General features: G+C 39.7%; 1 protein-coding gene across 3 annotated transcripts in view; it reads right to left on the bottom strand.

The window, feature by feature from the left end:
• Positions 1-15,165, bottom strand: part of AMN1 (antagonist of mitotic exit network 1 homolog) — a 1,021,978-nt gene that overhangs the window by 108,000 nt on the left and 898,813 nt on the right. The gene's annotated exons all lie outside the window — the stretch shown is intronic.

The raw sequence follows: 15,165 nt of genomic DNA, 5'->3' as shown, positions 1-15,165 counted from the left end.
CCAATTGCCTTGGACTGTTTTCTGCATGAAGTGCCCCCCCAATCTGGGATGTGTATGTGGTTATAATGGCCTTGGGCTGAGGGAGGATGAAAGGACAGCCTTGTTGAACCTGATCTGATCGAATCCACCATCAAAAGTATCTCTTGCACACCTGAGTGATTCTCATGTAGCTGACATATGTTGGTAAAGAACAGAACATTGTATTGCTAACATCCACTGAAAAAGGGCAGAATGGACTGAACCATGATCATCTGAAACTGCATGTCAAACTGATTTATTCAAATTGCTGAGATCAAAAATTGGTCTCCAGTCCCCTGTTTTCTCTGGCACTAAAAAGAATCTTGAGAAAGTTCTGGATTCTATCTTGTCTTGTGGGACCTCTTGTATGACTCTTTTTTTCTAGCAGCTTTTGTATTTCTAGCACTGCTGCTTCCCTCTGACTGGGTGGAACATCAGGAAATTTGCATAAAGATGGAGGAAGAAGGGAATTACATAACCTCTAGAAATAATCCTCTGTACCCATGTCTCTTTTGTGATGTCTAGCCAAGCTATCTGATGCAAGGGACAATTGGGCCCTCCTTTCAGGAGCACTGGTGGGGGTCTGTCAGAGAAAATGTCTAGACCCTTGGTTCTATGGGCCTCCTCTGCCACATGGGCAATGTCTTACATTTGAGATCCCCCCTCTGCCCCTGGGAGAACTAGCTCCATTTGGATCTTGGAAAGCACCCTGGGACTTTGTAAACCACATCTTTCGACCACCTCACACTGGGCCAGTAATCAAGGAGCCTGAATCCTCACTACTGACACTGGTGGGGGACGTTCCCTTGGAATCCAAACAGATACACTCACTATTTCCAAGTACAATTTCCCTTAAGAACACACAGGGAATGCAGTCATCCGGGGGTCTGTTTTTTTTTTTTCTATCTCTCTTCAGGGCCCCAACAAGACTCCCCATTGGTACAGCTGTAGGATTAGTTCCTCACCCGAGTGTTCAAGCCAAGCCCTCCAGCACCCTCTCTGTGAAACCAGTGCTTCGTGTCCCTGCCTCAAGTAGATGCCACACACACACTTGGGAAAGGCTGGCACAGATTTACCTGCTGTGCCCTCTTCTGCCTAGAGGATAAGGTAGTTATTACTGCCATCAGACACTCCAAAATCAGCTACTCTAAGGCCCTTAACAAAGGGTGCCCAATTATACTGTGTAATATTAATACTAATACAAATGGTAGTAGTTGATCAAGACAGTTAGGCCTTCAGGAGTGGCCCACACAGTGTCACTAAATAAATATAAACACTCTCAAAGGTTAAATACTTTCTAAAAGGACCAACCACAATAAAAGTTTTAAATATAGTTAATAATAAATAATAAAAGAACATGAAAATGTTGAATATATATTGTTTTTATTTTATTTATTTATTGACATTTGTTAACCGGGTTATAGTCCAACTGGGATTTTGTCCCATTTTCAGTGGAGACCCAAGGAGAAAAGCTCCAGAAAATACAATATATAATTACAGTACAAGAAAAACAAGCATTACAAACAATAATAGTAAGCAATAGAAGTAAACAACTACAAGTGAAGATTATAATTAAAAACAGAAAATAAATTAAACATTTTTTTTTTCAAAATTAAATTCTTTGTTGCTGAACAATGGGGGAAGAGTCAAGAGTGTCAGTAGGATCTACTAAGAGTGAAGTAAGTGTGGTGGAGTGGAGAGCTAAGTAGGGTCATAGCAGGGACAGATTCTGGAGTGGAATAAATGTGTCTTCAGTTCTTTTTTAAACATTGGAATGTGAGAGATAGAGCGTATATCCAGGGGAAGTTTATTCCAAGCTTGGGCCACAGAGTGTTTGTAGAGTTGCTTACCTACAGACCTATTAGGGTGGTAGATATTGAGCAATTGCTGATTTGAGGTACGGAGAGATCGAAAAGAGGAGTAGATAGAAACAAGGAGAGATAGAGATGGACAGCAGGAGGGTTTAAAGAGCACAGAGTGCAGCATGTGAAATTGGTAGCGATGTAGTAGTTGTGGGAGCTCCAGCCATTGTAGAGACTTTAAAGCAATACAGTGTTGCATGTTGTTTGGGGAGTTAGTAATGAATCTGGCTATTTTGTGGTAGGTTTGTTGAAGTTTGCTCAGGGTAGTAGTTTGAATATTTGTGAGAACTGGGGCGGCATAAAGGAGAGAGGGGAGGAGAAGTGCTTGTCCAAGGGTGAGTCTAGCCTCAGGAGTGAGGTATTTTCTGTTGCGATATAGGAGACCTAGTTTCCGATGGGTTTTCTTTATGCATTGCTGTATATGTTGATTGAATTTTAGTTCATCACCAATGATGACCCCTAAGAGTTTAGTGTGGGTGTCAGGTTGGATGGCTGTATTATTACAAGTCTTAATGACAAAAGATGACCTACGTTGAGCAAGAGAACGGGGGAGGAAGAGCAATAGTTTGTTTTTTTTGGGATTGAGGATTAGTAAGTTTTTTGAAAGCCACTATTCGGTGAAAAGTAGAGCTTTTTGGGTCAGAGTGTGTAGGTCAGAGATGTTGTCGGCTGTAGAAATAATAATGGAGTCATCAGCGTATTGTATGAGAGATGACTGATTGCAAGAGGTGAAGAGGTCATTGGTGAAGATGCTGAATAAAAGGGGGCCTAAGATGGAACCTTGTGGAACACCAGTAGAGATAGGCCGGAAAGGAGAATAGGAGGAGAGCCATTTGGCTGATTGTTGGCGTCCAGATAGATAAGCTAGCAAACCAGCTGAAGTTGGAGGAGGATAGGTGAAAGTTTGCAAGTTTAGACAGAAGTAAAGGATGGGATACTGTATCAAAAACTTTGGAGAGGTCTAGAAAGAGATAGGAGGTAGGTTTATTATTGTCCAGGGATTCTGCAATGGTGTGGGTGAAGGATAGTAGAGCAGTAGAAGTGCTGTGTTAGGGACGGAAACCATGTTGAGTAGGGGTGAGTAAGTTGTGATTGAGAAGGTGGTTTAGAAGCTTTGTATGGATACATTTTCTAGTATCTTAGATAGGTGGGATAGAATGGCAATAGGTCGATAGTTGGTAGGGGTCAGTGGAGTTGCCTCCTTTATGGAGAGGGGTAGTGTAGAAAGATTTCCAAAGAGTAGGAACAGTAGATTCTAGCATAGATCTATTAATTAATATAGTCACTGGGTAGGCAATAGAGTCAGCTGCAAGTCTGAGGAAGGAGAGAGGAAATTTACCAGTAGAGAGAGAGCAGGGTTTAAGTTTGAGCAGTAGAGATTTGATGTAAGAAGTGGGAAGTGGCTGGAAGGAGAAAAAAGTGTTATTGGGGGTGGGTGTTGGGTCTGGTAAGGAGTAGGAGTTAGGTTGAGAGGGGAGGAGATTTTGGATGGAGGAAATGAAGTGGGAATTAAGTAGGGTAGCTATTTCCTCCGGACTCGAGTTTGGGTAGGGGATGGGTTAGAGGGAGAGCCTGGGTAAAGGATGCTATTAAGTGTTGACCAGAATTTACGAGGGTTAGATCTATGTTTATGCTGGCCTGAGCTATAAAATGATTTTTTGTCTATAATTGTCTGTTTTTTGGCAAGATTACATAGTTGTCTGTATTTGAGAAGATGAGAAGTTTGTTTAGTTTTGATCCAGGCTTTCCAGATACTGTCTCTGTTTCATGATAGTCTTAGTTTCTTTTGAAAGCCAGGGGGCATGATTAGATTTCACTCTGATCATCCTAGAGGGAGCTAGGGAGTCCAGAGTATTCAGGAAAATGCTATTAAAAGTGTCAACGGCATCATTCAGGGGAAGTTGTCTAAGGATGGACCAGTCAATGTTTTGTAGAAGTGAGTTAAACTGAGAAGAGTTAAATGAGGATAGTTTCCAACAATCTCTAAATAGGTGGGGTTTAGGAGTGTGTGGGTCATACCTTAGGATAGAGGTAGGGAGATGGTCACTAAGGGTGTCTGGTAGGGTTTTGGGCTGGTGGTAATGTTGAAGGGAGTTAGTAAGAATCCAATCTATTGTGGAGCTGGAGGTAGAGGTTTTATGGAAACGAGTGAGGGTAGAAATGAGTTGGTGGAAACCATGAAGGTGAATAAGGTGAGTAAGGGAGAGTCATTAGAAAGTTTTGACCAGTCTATATTGACATCACCAAGGATGAGTGTTTCATAAGGTATGTTGAGATAGAACCAGGCTAGTATGTTTTCGAGAATGGGTATATTGTTGCTAGGAGGAATATAGATGGAAATTATAGCAAGTTTTTTGTGAGGATTCAGATGAAAATTGAGAATGAGGAGTTCAGCAGGGTGGAAGTTAGGAATAGATGTGGGGTAAGGTGAAAGGTTAAGGCTGTTAGAGTAGAGGATGGCTACACCACCTCCTTTCTTTGACGTTCTATCAGAGCGGTAGATGTTGTAACCAGGGGAGTATTTCACTGTTTGAGGTATGAGGCTTGAGCCATGTTTCTGATAGGGACAGGATGTGAGGGGTGTAGTAAGCTAACCAAGAGTGTAGTTCAGTAATTTTATTTTCTAGGCTTTGAATGTTTAGCGAATAAAAGGTTAGGTGTTTGCAAGGTATTGGGAAATGGGACTGAGGTTGTATGTCTGGTTGGTTGTTGGAAGAGGGTTGTGAGGAGGAGGAGGTAGTTAAGGTAAATAAAGGGGGGAGAGGTAGGGGCAAGGTGAAGAGGGGCCAGGGTTGGGGTGGATGTCCCCTGAGGACAGTAAGTGTTTATAGAGAAAAGCACCTTATGTGAAAAGTAGATAGTATTTGGGAGATCTAGATTTCGTCCTATTAGCTGGTTTGAGAATTTGAAATATGTGTCTTTTGTACAGAGTTGTGGCAGTACAGTTAAACAGGTCTGGACAGATGGAAAAAAAGATGAAGTAGGAAAGCTGTAGTGTGAGCGCGAGGTACGGGAACAAAAGAATGGATTTGAGAGGTAGAAGTGATAGGAGGTAGTAATAGAGAGCATAGTGAATAATGTTGCAGATATAAGTAGATGGAGCATGATGAGTAGTTTGGTTAAGTAGGGAAGAGGGGAACTGTAAGAAATAATTATAAAGTAGGTGAATATGTTAAGTGTGATTTGATGTTGGATTGTGGGAATGGTAATAGACAGGAAGTGGAATTGTAGTGGATGCTGGATTGTGGGCATGGTAATAGACAGGAAGTGGAATTGTAGTGGATGGCAGGGCAGGAAGGGGAGAGATGGTTAAGTATAATGGAAACTGTACATGGGGTGGGTGGGAATGGGGGTAGGGTAAGGGAGCGAAGTGATCCTGAGCATAGCGAGGGCGAACGGAGCGGGGTTAAACCCAAAAGGAAAGTCTGAGAAAAAAACAATCAGTGAAAGAGAAAGAAAGGGAGAGGAAAAGTGTGTAGGGTTCTAGCTAAAAGCAGAGGTAATGGGCCTGAGATTACAACAGCAGGAGATAGGAAGCAAGGCACAAGTCTAGAAATGTAAGGAAGAGCAGGGTAGGACAAGGTATAGGGAGTTGTTAGAATATCTTATTGTGGTAAACAGGAAAACAAGCAGATTAAAAAAGGAATGGAAAAGAGTATTTCAGAAAGGAGGTATGATTAACAGTGGAGAGGGAGCAGGCAGATTACAGGAGAAATGAGTATGGAGAAAAGAATACTTCAGAAAGGAGATAAGGTTAACAGTGGAGAGGATTAGGGCAGAGAGGGGGGTAGGAAGACTGAGTGATGTTCAGGTAAGAGGTGGAGGAAGAGGTAGATGAGGAGGAGTGGTCAGCAGGAGATTATAGGCAACAAATATAATCTTCAGGTGAGCAGTACATACTTAGATAAATTCCTTTAAGGAAATAAACCAACTGCAGATGTTTGGCAGAAGGTGGTTTTCCAGAGAGTTTGGGGCTGAAGTAGAGTCAGGGAAACACAGGTAACAATTAAGTAAACCTGAAAAAACATAAAAATAAGACAAGTGAGTTGCAAGGGTAAATGGGAATAGGGACCAGAAGACTGACTGAGTAGGGGGACAGTTGTAGTGAGTGTGGATATGAGTGGTGGTAGGGGGCAGAGGTGTGGGATTAGGGTGGAGGGGGCAGTGAGGACATAGAAGCAGTGAGACAATATACACAACTAACAAAATAGGTTAAAACATTGCAGGAAATGGTCCAAGCCAAGTCACAAAAATCAGTTATTGCTCACTTAAACAACAGATTATTTGCCATTAAGTAACAGTAATGCATTTAGGGTAGCAGGTAGTCAAATCACAGACAGCAGATATTAAGTCAAAGTAATGCACCAGGGCAACAGGTAGACTATCACTAAAATAACACTTTTATAGTAAACCACATAGTTTAAATCACAGGAAATACTGAAAATAATATAGCTGGACAGAATCAGACAAAGAAAACAATATCTAAACTAAGCTTCACTATATTTTCCAGACATTCTAAGAGAATTACTATTCCCTACTTACTTAATATAGCGAGGCAGATGATATGGTGAATGGTCCTTCTTGTCGTAAGGCCCAAGGCAGAATACTCAATACTCAGACATTACTCCTTGTAATATCTAAAAAATATTATTTCCAGGGCTGGCAGAATGACCACATCTGATCACCTGACTCTAGGTTCCCACACTATCCCCTTTTGAAGCCAAGACAAGAATTTAACATAGAGATGTAAAAATGCATATCTAGAGCTTTTTTAATGTTTACGGCAGGCTTGAGGCCAACAAACAATCACAGCACTTCCCCTCTTTAAAATTAAGCTAATAAACAATGGCTACTTCCAAACCTACAGTCTCTGGTCCTATTCATCACTATGGTATGCCATTTTAATGGTTTAACAGCTCATTTTCATATCCCTTATTTTTCTTAAAGTAAGCTAGCTGATTAACCAATGTCTTCCAGTGTTCTTGGTTACAGTATATACATTTAATCAGTTACTACCTGCATGCATATTTCCCTTCTGTCTAGCAGGACCCACTGTTGATACATTTTTTCAACACTAGCAACTTTACAAATACATTTAAATATTCAAATGCTATACAGTTCTAATACATTTGTAACATAAGCATTTTTTAATTAATACTAAGCTAACTGTCCTTGTGAGCCATTTTAAGCCCAGCCAATTATTCCGTGTGAGACTCGAACCCTGCACCTTGTGTTTGCAAAGCAAACACCTTAACCATTAGGCCACCATCCCAGCTCCTTGCATTTGTGCAAATCAGTTTAATATTCAAATGCCATATAGTTCTAATACCTTTGTAAAACAAGCATCTTGTATAAATCACTTTGATATTCAAAGGACATATCATTCTTTACAAAACTCCAGCAGGCTATGCTGGCACCTGCAGATATCATCACACCTAGAAAAGGTTTTTAGAGGGGGTCAAAAAATATGCGCCCACTGCAGACAGGTTCTTTCCACCTTTCTCACGCATGGAGAGTGTGTCCTTTACCTTAGGGCCAAATAACGAACTGCTGTCAAAAGGTGCACTGACGAATGAAGACTTGAAGAGCTCTGCATAATCACACAAGAGCATCCAGGCATGCCTCCTAATGGCAATGCCTGAACCCGCCGTCCTTGTGGTACCTTCAGCTGTATGAGAGAGAAGCCTTATGGACAAATTAGAAATGGACTGTAGGGTCGCCATGTGTGAGACCACAGAAGCCTGAGTCTCAACAGTAGTGGTCCCATAAAGGGATTTTGACAATTCCTTTACAAAGTCCCTCTGTAGTCTTGTAAAGTGTGCCAAGTAATTCCACGATCTGAGTATGAAGGTCGCTGAAGCATTCATACACTTCTCAAATCTGTCCAAAGCCCTCGACTCGCTGTTAGGGGAATGGACACAGGGACTCTGCTCTGCAAGTTCCTTCTTGGTGGCCACTGCCATAACCATAGCTTCTAAGGGCATTCCCTTGCTCCAAAACTCCCTTCCTACAGATGATGCCAGAAACAGATCAATTTTTTTGGGATTGGCTCAACTGTCTGGTTCCTTCCACACCCGCCTAAAGATAAAGCCAAAAGCTTGTCGGTGGGTGGAGTTACAGAGGAGGTAGACAGGCCAGACACAAAGGCCTCCAGGAATACTAATTCCTCTGGGGAAGGAATATCTGTAGACCAACCACTCCTCTGCTTAAAAATCTCAAGGATGTCTCTGAATGAGACATCTTTGGGTGGTGATCTTGGGGACCCTTCCCTTTCATTAAAATCAGTATCTTCAGTGACGGACTCCTGAAGGGAGTACAAGGTGCCTCCTCTTGCACCTTCTTTCCTAGGTAATTCATCCGTGGGATGCTCTGGAGAAGTATTGGAAGAGAAAGTAGTACCCTGCTGGGTTACCTGGGCTGGCTGTCCCTGTGGCATAGACTGCTGAGGCTCAAGGCGCAGAAGCACACAGGATCCAGGGGGAAGATCTGAGAGGGTAGAGACCATCCGTCCTGCAGACGCACAGAACATTCTCTCAACCACAAGAAAATGCAGAACTCTCAGTCTACATTGGGCTTGGTTACACTTCTGGAAGAACGAGAAGAAGTTATCAATGGGGAGCTAGAGTGCCGGTGGGACTCAAGAAATGGGGAAGATACTCCAGAGGGTACAGAGTCTATGGAAGGGGAGAAGAGCTGGTCCTGGGCTAAGGGTTTGGATCCAAAAGACTGGGATCCGAGGAAGTAGTTTTCGACATCAATGCTGGCTGAACAGGAGCAGTCTTCGGATATGACTTTTTATGTTTTTTCTTAGGTGGTTCAGTGGTAGGATCCGACAAGGGAATCGAGGATCTGGAAGGCCTTAAAAGCTTAGCCGAAGGCTCCTTAAACTTAGGTCGGGGGGGGGGTTGAAACCCTCTTCCTTTTCAGAGGCAATTTATGGGTAACAGTCCTTTCAGGATTAATATATCTTTTTCTAACTGCTCTCCGGTTGAAGGCCTTGCAGATCGAGCAATCTACCTGTAAATGGTCTGATCCCAAACTGTAGACGCACACAAAATATACATCTGAGAAAGACAACTTCTGCCTGAATTTCTGGCACTTCTTAATGCCCGATGAACCCTTTTCAGACATTTTATCGGACATAAAGAAGGTTTTTTTTTTTTTTTTTTTTTTTAACAAGTAAAAGGAGAAAAATTACCAGCAACGGTAGTTAGAATTACACAAAAGACATGTAAAGAGGGAAAGGGGAAAAACAGGGCTTACGAACAAGGTAAGAAGATTACACTGATAAAAAGTGTGAAGAAAGAGGTATTAGAGAGAGGAAATAAGATTTTATATTAAATAAAGTAAGAAATTAACTTACCTTCCCACTCTTAGCTAAACTGTTGAGAGCTGAAAGTGACCACGTACAATGCAAAAGCAGCAAAAAAGATCTGAGCTACGAATGTTTGGGGGTCTGTGCATTATGGATAAGGGAGGAGCTCAAGAGATTTTTGCTGGCCACGAGCTAAAATAATAGAGTCGGATCAGATCTGAAGCCAACTGTTGAGGAATGAATGAAAATTGACAAAATCAGATCTGTGGCCAAAGCACTATTAGTTAAGCGCTTTCGTCTACTAACAAAATTGACTTCATTAGAACTGAAGCACAGATGAATCATTAAGTTTATAAACTATGTGATACAGTAAATAATAAAAAAAATGCCTAAAATTAAATATATAAATTTTAACAAACCAAAAAAACCTCATTTCAGACATTACACACTAAATCACACTGCAAAAATATAACGCAGACTATACTTTATAATTTAGCTGCCCTCATCTTTAAAACAGGAGTTATAGAAACAGTCTCATTAATACATGGCTTATGGTGAATGTTTAAACATATCTGCCACAGCAACTCTCTGCATTCTAAATAGGTTTTCCATACCCCTCCTCTAGGACTAGGTAGGTACTTCTATTTCAAGGATACCAAAATAAAACTTTTTAAAAACATCATGTTAGAGTATGTTTAAACAACACACTATTGTCATTTGTCCTTAATATATCATAAAGGTGCTCACAAATTCTTTTTCTAATTGGTTGTTATGCCTTGCCCATGTAAAATGCAGGGCAAGATGAGCATTTAGCCAAGTATGCCACCCCTCTGCTGGCACAATTACCATTTACTAGATGCACTGTACTATTAAACATGTTAAATAAAACTCTCTCATCCTCTGCACACAAATACAAACATCGTTTACAGCTACCACAGCTAGTGGCACCAAAAAAAGAACATTTCTTAACGGGCTGTTGTTTATTATACTCCAACATTTTTTTTCAAATTGTCCTGTATTTTACAGACAAAATGTGGACCATCTTCTAAAATGTCAAAGATCGTATCATAAGATTTAAAAAATTTGAGTTAGAATGAATAAGATTTTTATTTCACCAGACCCTGATATATATTTGAACATTAAGACTCTCTCAAAAAAGATTTTTCCACCATGTCTTCTTTATTTCTAGAATGTAAATCTTGCAACTTACTACCTAAAAGGGGTTTACACTGTGAGTCCCTTAATCTAGCCACCAATTGAATGTTCTCCCTCTGAGTAGCCCCTCTGTAAAAAAAAAAAACAAACAATATTAAGCTTACTAATTTCCGATAACCAAATGGTGTGATCTGAAATTATATGGACAGCCTAACAGCTTCCCCCTTTACCCAAGCTCCATTTATGACAATAAGGAAGACTGCCACTATAATGCAGATAAGAATTACTGAATACAAGTTTTCTAAATATAAGTGAAATCTCCCTTCTCATTTATTGATAATGTCCAAAAAAAATTAACCTGATGTTTTATTATAATCATGGGTAAAAAAGAAAATCAGTCGTACCTTTAAAATATTTTACAAACTCAAGAATCAAAGCATCTGCACTGCCATTCAGTTACTGCAGGCATAATTTGCAAAATGAGAAAATTCTTCATTATTAAAAATATGTTTCAATTCCCAACCAAACATCATAGGTTGGCAAAAATCTGGGCACAAACCACTCCCATTGCCAAACCTTTTACTTGCTTATATATTTTCCCTTTAAAATAAATATAAAATGTTTTATTTCTGTATCCCTGAAATAGTGGTGCCTAATCCTAGACAAGGGGTGTGGGGTGTTTCCAACATAAGAGCATAACACTATAATCTCAACACAGCCCACTCTATTACATCTTCATCTACAAACAGAAGAAATAAGTAACACCAAAACTCTCCTTTTGTGCATTCCCTATTCTCCATCTGTTCTCTCACACACCCTTACCACTCAAACGCCCTTCTTCAACCTTTAATCTTTATTTGTAATCACAGTAAAATGCCTTTCTGAGTTCTGCACTAAGTGTACCTATTCAGAATGGGTCATCACTTCTATATATTCTTACTTGCAATAGTGAAACTATTTTTCTACTTATCTCTGTATTTTCTGTTTTCCTTCCCAGGCTGAGACTGAAAATGTTATATTGAGATGAGTGTTTTATCTCAGTTAAAAATAAACATAACAGAAAATCTGTTATATGTATTTAATAATACATCAGTTATCACAAAGTTTCAGCATCTAGTCTGATGTGATTGACTGAACTTTTAAATTTGACCCAACAGACAGAGAAACAGGGGCTTCCCTTCACTCTCCCTCAGATCAGCTATTTGGACACAGCTTTTTTCAACACACAGTTTATCAAATGAACCCACATAATCACCAACATTTACTTATAATTACTTGCTTACTGAATATACATATTCACTTTTATTTTCTATTTTTTTAAATAAACTTTTCAACATACTACTGAGTTTTTCTTGACCATTAAACCTGCATGCCATTTACTTTTATTTATTTCCAACTAGGACAGAGTCTATTTTCAGCTGAGGCCCAGGGAGAAACGTTCCAGTCACGTCTTTGGAATGTAGGAGGAAACCAGACTAGCCATGGAAACACAGGAAGGAAATGTAGACTCTGCACAGAAGGCACCAGAGCCAAGAACTGGACCAGAGAACCTCTTGCTCTGAGGCAACAATGTTAACCACTGCACTACCATTTTTTTTCTTCTGCATCACTTAAAATTCATCCCGACCTTTTGTCTTCCTCATGTATGTGGTACCCATTGTGAAGGCAACTGTCCCACACATTCCATTTAAGGGTATGCATCTTGTTCTTTCCCTCATCTAACAAGCCCCAGCTGCTTTATTTCCTTTTTAATACCTAGCACATCTTCTACAGTTAGTCTAACACCTTTGATTTCCATTTTCTAATTATCCCTTTTTTGGCTGCTAGCATAATTAAAGTAAGGCCTTCTTAAATCCAGAAATTCTAGCTGCCCTCCTTCAACTTAACAGCATCATCTCTTTAATAACTTCAATTTGTTTACCCAGTATTTGCCCTTGGAAATTTTGGTATGGGTCTTTAAACTCCTCAACTCTGTACAATCCACCCCAAAAAACTCAAGTCTGATCACTCTGAAAACACATACTCCCAGTTCCCATCTCACTCACCATGCATCTTCAACAGCTACTCTGAACCTGAGTGAGTATCCTTTGGAAACTACTTCAGTGGGGTGAGGGGGTTAGAAAAATATCTATACAAGCATTTCCATGCAAATATCCTAAACAGTCTGAACCCTTGAACCTATGAACACACTGTCCCATTGATCCTTTGTAATTTGTTTGCCTGCCTTTTCTGTCAATCTTGCTCGATTTTTTATAATTATGATGTGTAATTATGTACACTCTACTAATTATTCCCTTTTTACAGCCCGACCTGCTCTTACATCTACCAAACATTCTACCAGGAGCAACAGCTCAGCTATCACACCTCTTCATCTATATTCTGCTGTTATTCCATGATATAGGAGCCTATCTAGTGCCTCTAATGTAAAACAGTTTGTTTGCTTCCTCCCATTCTCTTAGTTTTCCTCTCTGGGTAATGTGCTCCCAAATATTCAGTTCCTAGGCTAATCACCTCTTATTACTTGCTACTGTTTCTTGCCTTTCTATTTAGTTATTTGGGAAATATACCATCAAAAGCTTCTTACTCCTGCCCCTCCCCAGCTTATTTTTCAGTATACCATCTGCCACTTTAGATGCATCATGTTCTACCTGGTAAATCTTGTTCTCCTCAACACTTGTTTCCTGCCTCATCATCATATCATTCCATTGCTCAATGTGAACTGGGCACAGAAAACAAAATATACAATTGGATCTTCCACTTCATAACTGAAAGGCCACAAATAGTTCGAGCTAGAAAGCATCACTCAGACAGCTTCATCCTAAACACCTGGGTCCCACAAGGTTGGGTACTCAAGTTCAATTCTTTTCACAATTCTAACCCATGGCTGCACAGCTATGAATCAATCAAACAGAATCATCAAATTTGCAGATGACACCACAGTAATCAGCCTGATCAAGAAGGAAGATGAGGGGGCATACAGGGAAGAAGTGAATGAACTCGTTCACTGGTGCACTGACAACTTAGCACTAAATGTTGGGAAAACCAAGGAAATCACCATCAATTTTAGGAAAGCCAAATGCCAACAACAAAACATCAACATCAATATGCATGCACCAAGAAATAACCTTGGAGCATGCAAGTAAAAAACTTAAAGTTAAAATATTTTTTTTTTTTTGCAGGGGTGCAAGCCCACCTTGTACCCCCCACACCCCCTGCTAATTTTATATTCTATCTCTTAGAATGCACAATACACCAAGGAAGGGGCATATTCCCCAATCCCACTACTGCAGCGATCTCACACACCTGTTATCCATCTGTTTTGTCTACCAAAATGTGGCTTTTAAACAGATGCAACCTTAATGACAGTTAACTTAATTTACTGGTGTGTGTGTGTATGTGTGTGTGTGTGTGTATGTAAATATAGACATATATATATATATATATATATATATATATACATACATACACACACATACACACACACACATATACACACACACATATATATATATATATATATATATATATATATATATATATACGTATATGGATTCACTTCAGAATCTCTAAAGACAAAAATCTCAAATTTCAAAATACTGAGACCAAAATCTCTAAAGCTCAAAATATTGAAAACTTAAAACACTGAATCTCAATGTCAAAAAAAACACAGGACACCAACACTTACTATATTCCAGCACAACTACATACAGAAACAAATAAAAGACGAACCATATTACACTTCTCCAAATATAAGCAGGAGGGCAAGCCCCCCTGCAACCCACATGTGGGGGCTGTGCCCCCCACCCCCCCTGCTACTTTAATATATCAACTCAGAGAACGCACTTCACTACACTAAGATGAGTTATGCTGTAGTATAGCAAGTTAGAAGGGGACATGACTAAGATTACAACAGGCAGTCATGAAGGATGTAATGGTAAGTTTGCCATTTTGTTCTGTTTAGTGAGATCTCGAACCTGATATATTTAAGTAGCAGGGAGTGTGGGGGGTGCAGCCCCCACATGAGGGTGCATGGGGGCTTCCCCCCTGCTTATAGTTGGAGAAATGTAATATGTTTCTGTATGTAGTTGTGCTGGAATATAGCAAGTGTTTTTTGAAATTCGAGATTTTGGGCTTTAGAGATTCTGAAGTGAATCGATACATATTTACATGATAGCCTTAAAGTACCCCTTTAGACCAGGCAACCCAATTCCCCCTGTTCTGTTGCTAGAAACATTTTATCCCATTTACCTCTAGTGTTATTTTATTCCCAAATAAGATTTTTCAGTTCCTTATTTCTTTCTTGCCAAAACTTAATATCTGGCTTATAGAAATATGTCTGGCTAACATATAGAATTAAGAAATCAAAACATAGTTCTCAACCTTCCATCTTCAAAATTTAGAACATTACTTGACATAATATGGAACAAATGGGCAAAGAGTAGAGCAGTTACTAAAAACTTCAACTAGGAAGCTCACAGGATGGTTAAAATTTATTACTTTATACTTAAAAAAATTATACTAATAAATTTATATGAGGTCAGTGTTACTTGCCATGGATATTACATACAAAAATCCTTAACAATGAATGTATAACAGACCTTTTCAATGTGGAACAATGAGAAGCTTAGGCTATTTGCGACTCAAAATAATGAGTGTCTCATAGTAAGGTACACTTGAGATGTATGAAACAAAAACCCTTTCACCATCTATATCTTTTTATCTAGATGCATAAACAAAAACTTCTACACCTTGTTTTGGATTTCTCAAATACATTACTACATTTTCTGCAAACAGTGCTATTCTTTCCTGTCTCCC

Source organism: Protopterus annectens, chromosome 11.part0 (assembly GCF_019279795.1).
Source record: "Protopterus annectens isolate FY-2018-M chromosome 11.part0, PAN1.0, whole genome shotgun sequence".
NCBI lineage: Eukaryota > Metazoa > Chordata > Ceratodontiformes > Protopteridae > Protopterus > Protopterus annectens.
The sequence above is the reverse complement of the archived record's forward strand: the minus strand, read 5'-3'. Positions and strand labels throughout refer to the sequence as shown.